General features: G+C 42.8%; 1 pseudogene; it reads right to left on the bottom strand.

The window, feature by feature from the left end:
* Positions 1-311: 311 nt before the first annotated feature.
* Positions 312-1,991, bottom strand: LOC146062819 (piRNA biogenesis protein EXD1 pseudogene; annotated as a pseudogene).
* Positions 1,992-15,539: the final 13,548 nt, after the last annotated feature.

The following is a 15,539-nucleotide window of genomic DNA, read 5'->3' as shown; positions in this document are numbered from 1 at the left end:
AATAGCCCACATAGCAAATAGCTTAGTGGGCGCCGTGATAATAAACAAGTACCAACTCAACCTGCCCTGCGATCACCTCAAACAAGAGGTTGTGACACGCTGGAACTCCACCCTCTATATACTGCAGAGGATGGAGGAGCAGCAAAAGGCCATTCAAGCCTACACAGCCACCAACAACATAGGCAAAGGAGTGGGGATTCACCTGACTCAAGTGCAAGTGAATATACTAAAGGAGATATACTAAGGAAGGGGGGGTTATGTTTGGCCAGTAGGTTCCACTCCTTTGCAGCTCTGCAGTGCAGCTATTCCATTCATTGGCTTATCTTTTCGACCCGTGTAAGAAACCCTTGGCCATTGACAATGTATTTGTGTATTGCTTCCTCTCGCCTAACTTGCTGGAAAACAATTTCTTTTGGAAGCTCCGAGCAAATCTCAGTGCGGCCCAAATCATCCGCTGCTCCTTGGCTATATGTATTTAAATACCCATCAACCAATGATGTAAAATCAGCTAACATGGCATCCAACATTGCTAGGCGCAGAGCCAAGTGGTCTAAGATTTCCAGAACAAATTAATTCAGCAAATGTGTAGACATTGGACGATCAAGCCATATATTGGGGTTATCCTTTATTAAAGTTTGCTTGTAAGTCGGGAATGAAACTTGTGAAGATGGCATGTTGAGATGTCGAGTCAAACATTCCTTAAGTGAACACGTACGATTAGGAATGAAGCCCCCGGTTTCCATGAACAACAGGTATACATGTCCTACCTGTTTATCAAAGACATTGCAGAACCGGGTGTGGTATGATTACTATCCCGACGTCGGGATCCCGACTGCCTGGTCTCAGACAGCGTGGCCAGCGCAACAAAGCCCCTTGCGGGCTCGCTGCGCTCGCCACGCTGCAGACTACGCTCGCCACCTATTCTATTCTCCCTCTATGGGGGTCGTGGACCCCCATGAGGGAAAATAGCTGACGGCCGTCGGGAACCCGGCCGTCAGTGTTTTAACAGTCGGATCCCGACGTCGGGTTAATGACTGTCGAGTTCCCGACTGTCGGAACCCCGTCCGGCAGCCTGCAGAACCACCCCATATTGGTGGGACAAGACATTCCTCAGACGGCAACAGTCATGGACCACATTTAGAATGCCTTTGTCTTTAAGAACCATTTGTAGCCCGTTTCTGAAAACTCCAGACCCCAAGAGTAGGACATCAAAAAGATAAACGCATCTTTTCCTAGCCACCTGCAGCCAGCACAACTTTCCATGGAGACACAAGTTCAGTCCCACTGCACCTAAGCTCAGGACTTTCTGGCTCTGTATATGTCGAATTGCTGGACCAAGCATAGGCTGAATAAACTGGTCTATCACAACATAGTCTTCATCGTCATCCTCCACTGCCCATTTAATGGCCTGTAGGAGGCTGTCATGCAGCCCATGAGGTGCTTGTAGATCAGGCTCTCTCACTTCCCATAAAAAGTTTTTTTGGGGAAATTGCACTATATAGTCAGGAAAACTTGTATTGGATGAATATATTAGGGGACATAACTGACTATTATTACTTTAATAAATTCTATGTTTAACATCACATATCAACATTGACCAATTGGGTCCTGCGCTGTGTGTGATGGTCAGGGGTGCACCCCCTAATTATGGTACGTTTAATTAAAAAGAAGAAAGAAGAAAAATAAATTCGTTTGGGGTGCACGCTAAGTCCCCAAATGAAGTTATTCTGTTAAGGTTTTTTATATTTTCATTTTATTTTTATTTTTTATGGATTTTTTTATGCTGTGCCTATATTGACCTAAATTTGAAATCATTAAACGTGAGGCTTTAAATGTCCTAACATTGTGTCCAAAAATTATTATAAAAATTATATTGATTGAATTGCCAAGATCCCTGCGATTTTATGAAGTTAATATTAATCAAAGACTGGTATAATTAATATAGATTGTTTGTTTATGAATCAGTTATTAACAAAATTACCATCATACATCCCTACCATCAATACACCATTGATGTTGTGGGTATTTCACTCAATCAGATAGTGATAAGGATCTAAGGATCTAATCGTTGGTCAAAACATAATTCGTAAATAACAAACAAAGTATTATGCTGTTATTTGTTTTCCCATACAGTTCTCCTTACTTGAGTTCTACTTACCCTATCTGCTTTTAAGTGTATTCAAAAAGCATCAATATATGTAATCTTAAGTAACCGTATAATACAGTGTCTCCAATTGTAACACTTAAACATGCGATAATGAAACGGAATCGGTACATCTGTCAGAATGAACTTAGGTCTACAGTCATTAGGTCGACCCCACTAGGTCGACTGGCAGGAAGGTCGATCTGACTTAAGGTCGACATGGGCCAAGGTTGACATGACTTAAGGTCGAATTTGCATAAAGGTCGACATGAGGACGGTCGACTGGTCATAAGGTCGACATGGGTTTTTCACTGTTTTTTTATCCGAATGTCGACACAGTTGGCAATGAGAATCGGACCCTCGCATCGCTCGCTTCGCTCGCAATGCTTCGGGCACGGTGGCTCGCTTCGCTCGCCACAGCTTTAATAACCTCCTCCACGCCCTAGTGGATGGTAGGGCATGAAATACCACCTGTCGGCACATGTCGGCTCAAAAAACAGTGAAAAACCCCATGTCGACCTTATGACCAGTCGACCTTCCTCATGTCGACCTTTATGCAAATTCAACCTTAAGTCATGTTGACCTTGGCCCATGTCGACCTTAAGTCAGGTCGACCTTTCTGCCAGTCGACCTAGTGGGGTCGACCTAATGACTGTAGACCTAAGTTCATTCTAATAGATGACCGCATCCCCATGAAACACAGTGAAACACAATATCCATTAGTGGCAGTCTTCTGCCTTGATGTTCTTGTTTAATTCTGAGTACCAGTGTAATTCACCTCAGTGCTAAGCAATTGGGCACACACAGGGAATGTCTGAAATACACACATGCACACTCTTATATTGGGCATCAATAAATTCTAAAGCAGTTTGGGAGCATATCAAGGCAAACTTAGAGGCAAAGAGAAATGGTAATAAAAGAAAAGCACCGCTCCCATACAAAATATTAGCGGCACCTTAAATTAAGGTTAGCCGCAAATACCAGTCCTGACGCTAGATGTACGCAGGCTCGGACTGGCCTGGCGGGGCACCGGGGGATTCCCCGGTGGGCCCCGTTGGTTTGTAACCACGCCCCCTTGTGCAAGGGGGCGGGGCCTACAGCAGGCTTACCAGCATAGTAGTTATTGACTGACCCGGCGGCAGCAGGCTGCAGAAATTGCCGGCATATTTCAGGCTCCATTCCCAGAGGAGCCTTGAGGAGTCACGTCGCGTGTATTGACGTCTGCCGCATCATGACGTCACGCGGCGGACCCACCCGGCGCATCACACCCGCCCAGCGCAGCACGCGGTCATCTGTGCTAGGTCCAAGAAACAACAACCAGCCTCAGCCCCAGGACCACCCAGGTAGCAACCCGGCACAAACACACCCAGCAGCCGCATCAAAAAAGAAGACAGAAGAGAGATTGAGGAGGAGAGAAGAATACTAAAAAAGTAAGAAATGTGATAAAATAATGACAGGAATAACAGTGAGAGATGGGGTGACTTTAAAGAAGTATTGGGGTGAATACGAGGAATATGGGGAAAAATTACAGGGAGACAGAAGAAATAGATGAAGAGAGGAAGAATAGTGGAAAGAAGGAAGAATAGAGGGACATGGGAGGAACTGGTAGAGACAGGAGAATTAGAAGGGAGTCTCAACAAAAATTCGAGTGGGGGGACCTATGTAATGTATTATATGGGGGGGGGGGGCTATGTGCTGCACTATTATCTGAGTGGGGGGACCTATGTAATATATTTTATTGGGGGCCTATGTGCTGTACTATTAACTGAGTGGGGGGGGACCTATGTAATGTACTATATGGGGGGCCTATGTGCTGTACTATTTGAATGGGGGGACCTATGTAATGTACTATATGGGGGGCTATGTGCTGTTCTATTTGATTGGGTGGACCTATGTGCTGTATTATATGTGGGGGGACCTACGTGCTGTACTATTATCTGTGTGTGGAGGACCTATGTAAAGTATTATATGTGGGGGTACATATGTGTGGTATTATGAGTGGGGGGGGCTATGTAATGTATCATATGTAGTGTTCCCACTAGGCTTCTTTCACAGGGCGCTGCGCCCTGCCCCTTTGAAAGCCGCCGAATTCCGCCCTGCCCGGCTTTTTCCGCCCTGCACAGTAAATATCTGCCGCTGACAAAATAAGGTCTGTGGGTCCCTGGGAGGTAGGTGGTACCTGGGCAGCAGGGTCCGGGCATGGGGGTGCCTGCGGCGTATAGACAATCTCGGCGAGGTCCCTGTGGTGTATGGACAATCAGTGGCGGGGTCCCTACGGCATATGGGAACTAGTTCAGTTCCCATCCACCGCAGGGACGCCGCCGCTGATTGTCCATACGCTGCAGGGAACTCAAGCCCGCCTGCGCTTCCTGGACCCCGCTTCCCAGGTTACCACCTGCCTCCCAGGGACCCACAGACCTTAATTTGTCAGGGGACCCTTCCCAAACCCCCCTTGCACCTATTCATGTGCCACGTGAATCTGAGCTGTGCACTGCTGCCGGCAGCAGTGTTCAGTCACAGGTTTCACAAGCAATGCACCCAGCACTGCGGTCCCACCACCCCCCTCCTCTGCCCCGGCATCTGAGCTGCACAAGCAGCTGGGTACAGGGCAGCTGAACAAGTAAAGTGCCCAGCACGGCGCCGCAGTCCCGTCCCCCCTCCTCTCCTGCTGCGAGCAGGCTGCACAAGCAGCGTACCCAGTGCTGGGGTCCGCCACCCCCCTCCTCTGCCGTGGCATCTGAACTGTGCACAGGCAGCTGGGTACCGGGCTGCTGAACAAGTAAAGTGCCCAGCACCGCAGTCCCGTCTTCCTCCTCTCCTGCTGCGGGCGGCTGGGTACAGTCACAGGCTGCACAAGCAGCGCTCCCAGTGCTGTGGTCCTGTGATGATTGTATATATATTTATGTTCTACCTGCATATGATGCCATGCTAGTCATTCTTAATGTAAGATACACTTTTGTTTGTATTATATGCTATCCCCATAGGGGACGTTACATATTTGATGGACACACATATATAAGTAAATGCCTTCACGGAAGGCAACATAGGCTCTCCTAGAAAGCAAGACTTTCATTACTAATATATAGACTGAACCCCTCTCAGGGGGAATTGGACTATCCCGACATGAGATTCCTTATAGACTATATGGACAGCCTGACCCAGTACCCCTGATTGAAGGGGCGATCAGTTTGGACACATAGGGCACAGACAAATAAAGTTTTTCTGCTCGAGGGCAGAGCGGGATGGAGCCAGCGCGAGGAGAGATATAAATAGTAAAAGCCGTTTGGAGTTGCGCAGTGTCCCTGAGGAGATATAGAACAGCAGAGCAGCGCAGCATAGCTGAGACAGACAGCGATGCTGGTGCGGAGAAAAAGGTGATTTACCGGAGTCGGACGGCGGCGCTGGGAAGGAGGCGCATCGGAGGTGAAGGGAGCCAGCAGCGTCATTGAGGAGGCGGGCCGCATCGTCACGGGGGCGGCGCCATTACAGGCAGCAGCTGCTCCGTTGTCCTGGAGCGTGGGAGAAGCCGCATCATCGGTACAGGAGGCGGACGGCGGCGCTGGGAAGGAGGCGGCTTGGTGAGTGACAGTCGGAGGAGGCGGCATCGTCACGGGGGCGGCGCCATTACAGTGAGTGGTGTGGGCGGCAGCTGAGACGGAGTCCAGGCGGGCCCTGCCACAGACCAGTCGGAGGGGAGCGATGAATGACAACTCAGCCCCCATATAGCAGTACAGCTCCAGGACCGCCCCTGTCACGCCCAGCCCCATCTAGGGAGCGACTTCCTCCAGCACCAATACAGGTCAGATTGTGTCAAACTCCAGCACAACCTGTCATTCCCCTATCGTTATACAAATGAAGGGACAGATATCAGCATAGCCAGGTTTATTCAGCCATGATTCAAGGGCAGTACAGTCAGTGCTGTGTAAGGGACCTGCTCTAACTGCTCAATAATAAGGCAAACACAGACTTGGTAATAACTAATGCGTTACAGTACAGTACAGTATTAAGAGAAGAAGATTAATCCTTGTATCAAACAAGCTATATTACACAGCGACACTAAAGTTATGGATATAAGTAATAATTAAGTCCGTGCAGCTAGTGTTAACCCTTGGAAAGCAAGCAGACAGCAAAAGAGAGAGACTGAATTTTATTTATTTATTTATTTAACCGAGAAGAGACAAAGCAAGGACACATTCACTTATTGTCCCTCTTTCGGCCAAGTTAACTTCTTCCCGTGGAGATCACATTGTCCTGTGTGTATTAATGGAAATAAATAACTTTGAGTAAAACTGCCCAACATCTCCCCTGAGTTAGGAAACCATTTCCTTCAGTATTGAAAAGGTTGAAGTTCATTTGGAGAATGTGACTAGAATTAAGACTACAGGCGGCAGTCGAAATTAATTTAGTATTGCGATCTCAAATACACACCCAGCAGCTGCAGGAACAGTTAATGAGGAATTCCCTTTCAAAGTAGCTTTGCTAGTGGATTACAAATACCCTTGGGATTATCTTTCAGCGTAAACTTTGGTCCCTTGAGAGGGAAAAGGAACAGTTCTATAGGAAGCGTTTTATTACAGAGTAACTGCAGTTACGTCACATACACTAAGGGTAAATTAACCCATGATTGCGCAATCAGAAACTATAGTAATTAAATTAGTAGAGGCCTCTTAGAAATTGCTAAGGAAATTAATTGTTTTGCATTGTAATAGTTGAATATATATGCTGAATGTTTCTGTAATAATTTGATTACATTGTAGCAGAAAGGTAGAGTAATATACAAAAGTAACTTCTGAAGTTCTTGGAGAAAATCGGAGGTAGCGGCTTGAGGACAGACTCCTTCAGTTCCTGAATAATAAAATCTGCCGGATCTTGTTGTTCTTTATATTGAATGTATTGGTTGTAAAGAAATTGAAGTGCAAAAATAGATTTCCTTTGGTGAAGAATAAATTATTTATTGTTAACGAAGAATTGTCTTCACGCAATATTGTGCATACCTGTTTAAGAGAGATATGCTTACACAAGTGAATAATTGATGGTGATAGATTTCACAGTCCCGCTTCCCTTCCTCCTTTGGCCCAAGTTCTGAGCTTTACTCTGAAGCAGGCAGCTGGGTACAGGCTCAACTAGCAAAGTGCCCAGCACCTCTGTACACCTGAGCGGGCAGCAAAGGTGCAAGATGAAGGTGCCCAGTGTGTGTAGTATGTATGAATGAGGGTGGCAGTGTGTAGTATGTATGACGGCTTCAGTGTGTGGAGTTTGTATAAATTACGGCGGCAGTGTGTATAGTATGAATGAGGGCGACAGTGTGTGTAGTATGTATGAATGAGAGCGGCAGTGAGTGTAGTATGTATGAATGAGAGCGGCAGTGAGTGTAGTATGTATGAATGAGAGAGGCAGTGGGTGTAGTATGTATGTATGAATGAGGGCGACAGTGTGTGTAGGATGTATGAATGAGGGTGGCAGTGTGTGTAGTATGTATGTATGTATGACGGCGTCAGTGTGTGTAGTTTGTAAAAATGACGGCGGCAGTGTGTGTAGTATGTATGAATGAGAGTGGCAGTGAGTGTAGTATGTATGAATGAGAGAGGCAGTGGGTGTAGTATGTATGTATGAATGAGGGCGACAGTGTGTGTAGGATGTATGAATGAGGGTGGCAGTGTGTGTAGTATGTATGTATTTATGTATGTATGTATGTATGACGGCGTCAGTGTGTGTAGTTTGTATAAATGACGGCGGCAGTGTGTGTAGTATGTATGAATGAGGGCGGCATTGTGTGGAGTATGTATAAATGATGGTGGCAGTGTGTGTAGAATGGATGAACGAGGGCGGCAGTGTGTGGAGTATGTATGAATGAGAGCGGCAGTGGGTGTAGTATGTATGAATGTAGAAGATGCTGGTACCTGGTAGAAGATGCTGCTATTGGGTCCTAGGGGAGAGGGAATGTAAAATGAAGGTAGATTCTACCTCCATTTTACATTTTAATTTGATTTAATTTGATTTGATTGCTCTGCATCGGATTAAACATTCCAAAGTGCACTAGTGGAGGGGGGCCTTTACACTTGAAAAGAGACCCCCTCCCACCTCATAACATTTTGCATCATTCAGTGAGGAGCATACAGCGAGGAGCCCTAGAAGACAGAAGGAGAAGAAAAGAGAAGAAAGACAGAAGGAGAAGAAAAGAGAAAGACAGAAGGAGAAGAAAGAAGACCAAGAACATGGTAATTAAAAGAAAGATCATTATCTTGGCAGACAGTGGTTGTTTTAGGGTAGGGCAGTGCACCAACACCAACACATGCCCCCTGTCATTAAACACTAGTGAAAAACATAATAATGTGTATGGGTGGAGGCAGAAGCAGCCTGATCTGTGTCCCACACAGGGACGTAACTATCTGTGTGCCAGTTGTGCCTTGCCCACAGTGCATTTGCACTGTATAATGGACTCATTATACATAGGCCACACACCGTGATGCCCATTATACATTTGCCACACACAATGATGCTCAATATACATATGTGGCTCTCTCTGTGTCCTCGCTGTCACTCTCTGTCTGCTGTCACTCTCTCTGTCCTTGCCGGGGACATAGCCAGCAGCTCAGAGCCACTAGCCATGCCCCACAGAGTCAAAAATGGGGGCGTGGTCTCATTGAAATAGGCCACACCCCCATGTTGCTAGGCCACACCCCCAAAACCGGGCGCGCCTGCGGCGCGCAACACGCCCCTTGGTGGGCCCCTGTGAGTGATTTCCCTGGTGGGCCCTTAATGCCCCAGTCCGACACTGGATGTACGCATCTCCTTTTGCCGCTTGTATATTCCCGGGCAGGACAGAGACCAACAGCCTATCACGTGCCTTTTGAATACACTTAAATGCAGATAGGGTAAGTAGAACTCACATAAGGAGAACTGTATGGGAAAACAAATAACAGCATTTGCATCATTATTAGGGCAAATTCAGATATAACATTTGCGAGGAGAGATCGGCACAAGTGTGTGCATATTTTATATATGTGTATATGGTATTGGTGTATATACTTTGTTTGTTTTTTACAAATTATTTTTTGACCAACAATTAGATCCTTATCACTATCTGATTGAGTGAAATACCCACAACATCAATGGTGTATTGATGGTAGGGATGTATAATGGTAATTTTGTTAATAACTGATTCATAAAAAAACAATCTATATTAATTATTCCAGTCTTTGATTAATATTAACTTCATAAAATCGCAGGGATCTTGGCAATTCAATCAATATAATTTTTATAATATTTTTTGGACACAATGTTAGGACATTTAAAGCGTCACGTTTAATGATTTCAAATTTAGGTCAATAAAAAAAATCCATAAAAAAGAAAAAGAAAATGAAAATATTAAAAAACGGTACTTATATATCAAAAAAACCTTAACAGAATAACTTTATTTGGGGACTTAGCGTGCACCCCACCTGAGTTTCTTTTTCTTCTTTTTTATCTCACTTCCCCGGCATGTTTCCCAGCATCTTAAACACTCTCTTTCATTAGCTGTATTTTCTGGCTCTTGACTTGAAGGACCAGATGATTCTTCTTGGTTCCACTTTCAGAATGGTATGCCCAAAGAGGATTTTTGTTCCAGGCACTTCTTTCCCAGTTGCTAAATCCTTAACTTTTCTTAAAGTGATTGTACGACTCGTATCAACACTCATTGGCACGCCCTGAAAGCATCCATTGCATCCATTGGTGGTTGTTGTTACTTTGATATTCTTCCCAATGACCTTCGTTAGGAAGCTGGTATCAGTTACTACATCCATGCTAAACGTATATTACGGGCACAGGACTGAGCACAGCACACACCACCAGCAGCAACTGCAAACAACCTCACCCTCCTAAAGACATTTTATCACAAATCCCCAAGAAGAGTCAAAGGGTTTTGGTGGTTGTGATGCCGGGCCTTCCCATCACTGTGGTGGATGATTACTTTGGTGACAGCATCCAAGTAGACATGTCAGACAGTCCTTACCTGTACTGGCAGGACAAAAAGGCAGATTGGAAGCCCTGTATAAAGTCAAACTGGCTTTATTTTAACTGAGTTGTCCCCCCTCCAGTGTGTGAAAGAGTTTTTAGTGCAGCAGGGAACCTAGTGAATGAGCAGTGTAGAAGGTTGCTTTCGCAAAATGTGGAGAAGATGATGTTCATCAAAATGAATTGGATAAGGATGAGGACGACATCTTGCCTCTATAGAGCCAGTTTGTGCAGGGAGAGGTGACTTGACCTATTTACGCAGCATAAGGGTGGGAGGACCCAAGCACAATTCCATCTTGCACCTTTTTTTGCTATTATGTGCTTTTTGGGGCCTTGTTTTTCAAACATTAAGGGGGGTATTCAATGTTCGGGTCACGGCAGACGAGCTTGCTCGCCTGCCGTGACCCAGTCCCGTTCTCGGTCAGCTCGACCGAGAACATGCAGGCGGGATTCAATGTCCCGCCTGCAGCGGGGCGAGAAGGGGGCGTGGCCGCGAGTTGCGGCCGGGAAGTGACGAGCTGCAGCCGGCAGCTCGTCACTTCCCTGCTGTTCTCGGCAGAACGAGCCCGACAGCTAGAGATGTCGGGCTCGTTCTGACAGGAAACCCTGTTCAATGCTGTCGGGCAAGACAGCATTGAATAGGGCCCGTCGAGCATCTCCCCCACGGGAGATGCTCGACGGCGATTGAATCTCCCCCTAAATGGCATAGAACATTAAATGGCAATATTCTAGGTTCCATCAGAACCGATATCTCATACCGTAATGGCATGCGATGCGATGGGATGCCATTTTTTATCGCACACCATCGCATGGCATGCCATACAATAATGGCATGGGATGCGATGCGATTTTTTTTTTTATGGATTCACTGACACAGAGCAGTAAATACATTAGATAGGAAAATCACATCACATCACATGCCATACAATATGGCATGCGTTGCGATGCGATTTCACTACCGTGAATAGCCCTCTACGCAAACGGCGTAGTGGGCGCCGTGATAATACACAAGTACCAGCAACAATAAAAAAAAAAATGTTTATGACCAGATCATACTCACAAATATATAAATATATAATTGAACTAGTCCAGCCGTATGATTTATATAGCGCTGTAATTATCCTCTGTGATCTTTTATTGAGATATTAAATCCATTCAACAGCAGTATATTAGATAATTTGTTGTGACCGTCAGATTTTGCGCCCGCTAACGGACACAGACTTTTTTTTTCGGGCAGCCAGCAAGTAGTCAGGGGGGCACTGGTACCAGCTGTAGCAGATGGTAAAGAAGCGCTGATGGCCACTGTACAGCAGAGTGGATATTTGCTGGCGTGGTATGTCGGGTCAGCGGGTCCCCTTAACACGTTTTTCCGCAGACACAAATGGCAGTTTCCTCAGAAGGTTACTTTGGACCCTCTCCAGATTGACTTTTAAAAGGATCAATGTCTAATCATATTTATTGATATAATATCATAATTGTATTAATTAAAACTCATTATGCATCATTACTTAAACAGATGTAACATGTTTTCTATATTAGGTAGGTGATGGCAATTCATTATCTTATGGAATATAAATGTATAAACATCAATAAACATCACATGAAAAAATATAAAAATGATTCATGGCATCTCTCCGGATATCAATATTAGTAAAAAATAGCATACAAATACACATATTTAGAGAATCAAAGTATTATAAATGAATATGTTTGGTAAGCCAAGTCTAACTTGGTTTCCAGTTTTCATTGTCCTGGCTCTCATAGCCTAACGGTTAAATACTCGCGCTCACAATAGAAACCTGTCCCGATCAACACAGGATAGAAACCCATATTATATGTATATTTATTTTAAATCAGATATAGTTTTTTAATATATAAATTTACCACATTATTTCCTTTAGAGTAACTCAAATGAAAAATAGAATGCAAATAAGAAATCATATATATTGATTACATTACAATAGTGTACATTATTTCTTCTAGAGCTGAAATCTATCTAAAATTACTTAAAAAACATTAGAGATCTTGACCTTAAGGAAAGCACACACACACACACACACACACACACACACACACGTATGGGTATATTGTGAACTTGTATATATATATATATATATATATATACATGAGTGTAATCTCTCTATCTGTGTGGGTATTCAAATGGTCCTAATTTAAAATATCCTCATAAAGAGACACTCCCCTTCTTATTCCAGACCTTTTCTATATTACTCAGATTTTCCATTCCCACACATCATCCTCTTTATCCCCACGAATACTCATTTTGCAATTACAAGTTCTAGTTTGAATATGTTCTAAGAACACATGTGAACTATCGTTAGTTCTATATACATATATTATGTGTGAAATATTCATGATTAGCAATCAACAGAGCCTATATATAGTATATAAACATAGTATTCCCACATCCAAATTACAGACATATACTGTATCTGGCTTACTCACAAAGGGCAGCTGACCTACTATAGCCTATATGGGGTCCTAATTAAATAACATCCCTACTAGAAGGTATACATAGGGTGTCCTAATCATATTGGGTCCCTATCCAGGTGATATATATATATATATGTATGGAAAGAAGAGGGGTTGTGACATAATCCTGCACTTGTAGGTGAGCAGCACTACTCTAAGACCCTGCCGCTAGTGGGAGTCTGATGTAAAGAATAGAGAAGGAGATGTAGATGTGCGCTCAGAAAATAGTTTCACCAGTCCACAAGTTGTAAAAGCAAATACAGAATATATTTATTCCACACAATAAAACAATTTAAAATACATTTGTTTAGACTTGTTTACAAAGATTTTTTCAGGTGGATCATTGTAGGTTAGTACAAGATTTCGACCATAGGTGCAGATTGATCATAAAGGAAACCCTACGCGTTTCGTCCCTTAGGGACTTCTTCAGGGGTAATACACCAAGATCAGTGAACCTTTTACATCTTAATTAGGCACATATACATTGAGAACCCACACTCTTGGGTGAGTACTTGGATAGTGTGGTCACCGTTGCTGCTCTGACAACACTGTGATGCTCCACTCAGTGAATAATATAGCATGATTTCAAAACAAGGGGGCACAATGTGACACCTCTCCGACGTGCCTTTTCCCAACTCCGCGGTAGATTCAGAATCAGAATAGATATACCACAGTCAGAGTGGAGAGATCTCTCCACTCTGACTGTGGTATATCTCTTCTGTAAGGAAGGACCTGTCTATCTGAGGTTTGTCTATTGAAGTGGCTGTGGGCTAGATGGTTCTTAATACTATTATTCTTTTTGAATATCACCTTGGTTTCTTCTTCCAAGATATCAGCTAAGATTTTATCTGTTTTTAAAATTCTGTAATTCTTTTTAACCACTTTTTTAATTTATTTTGAACATGATTTATACTTAGATATAAATATGGAATTTTCTTTTTTAGAATGTAGATTATTTTCTTGTGCATCCTTATGGGTCAAAAGGGATTCTCTATTCATTTGAGATACTTCTGTCAGAGCAATGTTTAGAATTAGTTCAGGTTGGCTTTTTTCTTTAAATGATCTCGTTAGATCAGCAGCTCGTTGTGTGAATCGTTCAAAATGAGAACAATAATGCCGCAACCTCATATACTGACTGTATTATTTTGTTGTTTTGAATTTTAAGGGCAATATCGAGGTAGGAGATTAGAGTGTTGTAATGTGTACTAGTGAATTTCAAACCATAATAATTATTGTTAAGGTGTAAAAGAAAATCTGTGATCGTGTTATCATCCCCATCCCAAACGAATAATAAATCATCTATGTACCACACCAATAAATCATCTATGTATCTATGTACTGCATAAATCATCTATAGAGCACCAGGTTCATCGCGTATGGGCCTCTCCATAAAACTCCTCCTCGAAGAGTCCCATATAAAGATTCGCAAAACTAGGCGTTACACTGGTGCCCATGGCGGTACCAAGAATTTGTAAATAAAAATCACCATTAAATGTGAAAAAATTGTGTCAAAGAATATATTCTACGGATTCAAGAATAAAGATTTTGACCTCTTTATTAACCTCAACATCCATATCCAAATAATATTTAAGTGCAGAAATACACTTTTGATGAGGAATATTTGTATACAATTACTCTATTTCACATGTGAGAAAACAATAATTTGACTTCCACGCTACCATTTCTATCTGATTCAGAAATTGAGTTGTGTCTTTGAAATTTTTGTAAATATGTATCAATTCGTGGTAAGGGACCCAACACCAGACCCAACACCAGAAATAATAGGACGTCCAAGAGGTGTGTGGAGTGTTTTATGAATTTTGGGAAGGTGATAATAGGTGGGGATAACTGAATAGGGAATAAACAATTCAGTTTAATATCCTTTATTTTAATTACCTTTATAATTACTCCTCTTCCCACATCTCTGACCTCATCTCAATACACACTCCTTTATCCCTTTACCGCTCTTGCCTCTGTTCTGTTCTAACGACCTTCTCCCACATCAATTATTTCTCCCACTCTGCTCTCCCTCATTAGAACTTAAACTCCTGACTTTTCATATGGTTTATCCACCTTCATAGCACAAATATGCCCTTTCCATGTATGACCCCTTGTCCATTTAAATGGTCATTATGTATTGATTAGACTATATTGTGATGATGCCATTCAATTTCAAATTATGCATTTAAATGTATGAAAATACTGTGACAATTTACTGGCAAATGTTAGAGTATTAAAATATCAAATTAGAACAAATTGAACAAATTGGTGTAAGAACTACAGTACCATGCTTTATGTACGAAAACCCAAAATGACCAAACCATATTGTGGGTTACTTAGGGCCCAATTTACCTGAATTACCAGTTTCATCACTAAGATACACCAGAAACATGCATTGGGTCATAAAGTGTTAATAGGCATACAGCATAACCCACATACTAAATTATCTCTCCTCATTGCTTTCCAGTAGTTTTCGTTATACCCATCACTGTTTTGCACTGTAAACTTTCCTTGCACTTGTAATATCTAAGTAATCTAAGTAATATCTAAGTAATCTAAGTAACTGTGATCCTTTCTGTCACCCTATAAAGGGCACTAGGTCATTGAGTTCTATTGTTTCTAGGTGTCACGTTTGAGCACTGTCTGTTGAACCTTCCTACACTAAATTATTTGTGTATCTTTGTAATATTCTGGGGTACATCTTAATGGGCACTTTGTGGTTCCATAAAAATAACCGATAAAAATAAAACATGATAAATGTTTAATGGTTAATATTTAATGAAAATTAAATTGTCAAAACAAAGATACACACCCTAAAGAAAGAGTTTAATATAGAAAGGCTGCAAAATCGACAGAACACCCTGCAAAAGGCAAGATGTGAATGATTCTGTAAGTTAATTATTTTTTATAT

Source organism: Crinia signifera, chromosome 1 (genome assembly GCF_055691185.1).
Source record: "Crinia signifera chromosome 1, ASM5569118v1, whole genome shotgun sequence".
Lineage (NCBI taxonomy): Eukaryota > Metazoa > Chordata > Amphibia > Anura > Myobatrachidae > Crinia > Crinia signifera.
This window is presented reverse-complemented; position numbering and strand designations above follow the sequence as displayed.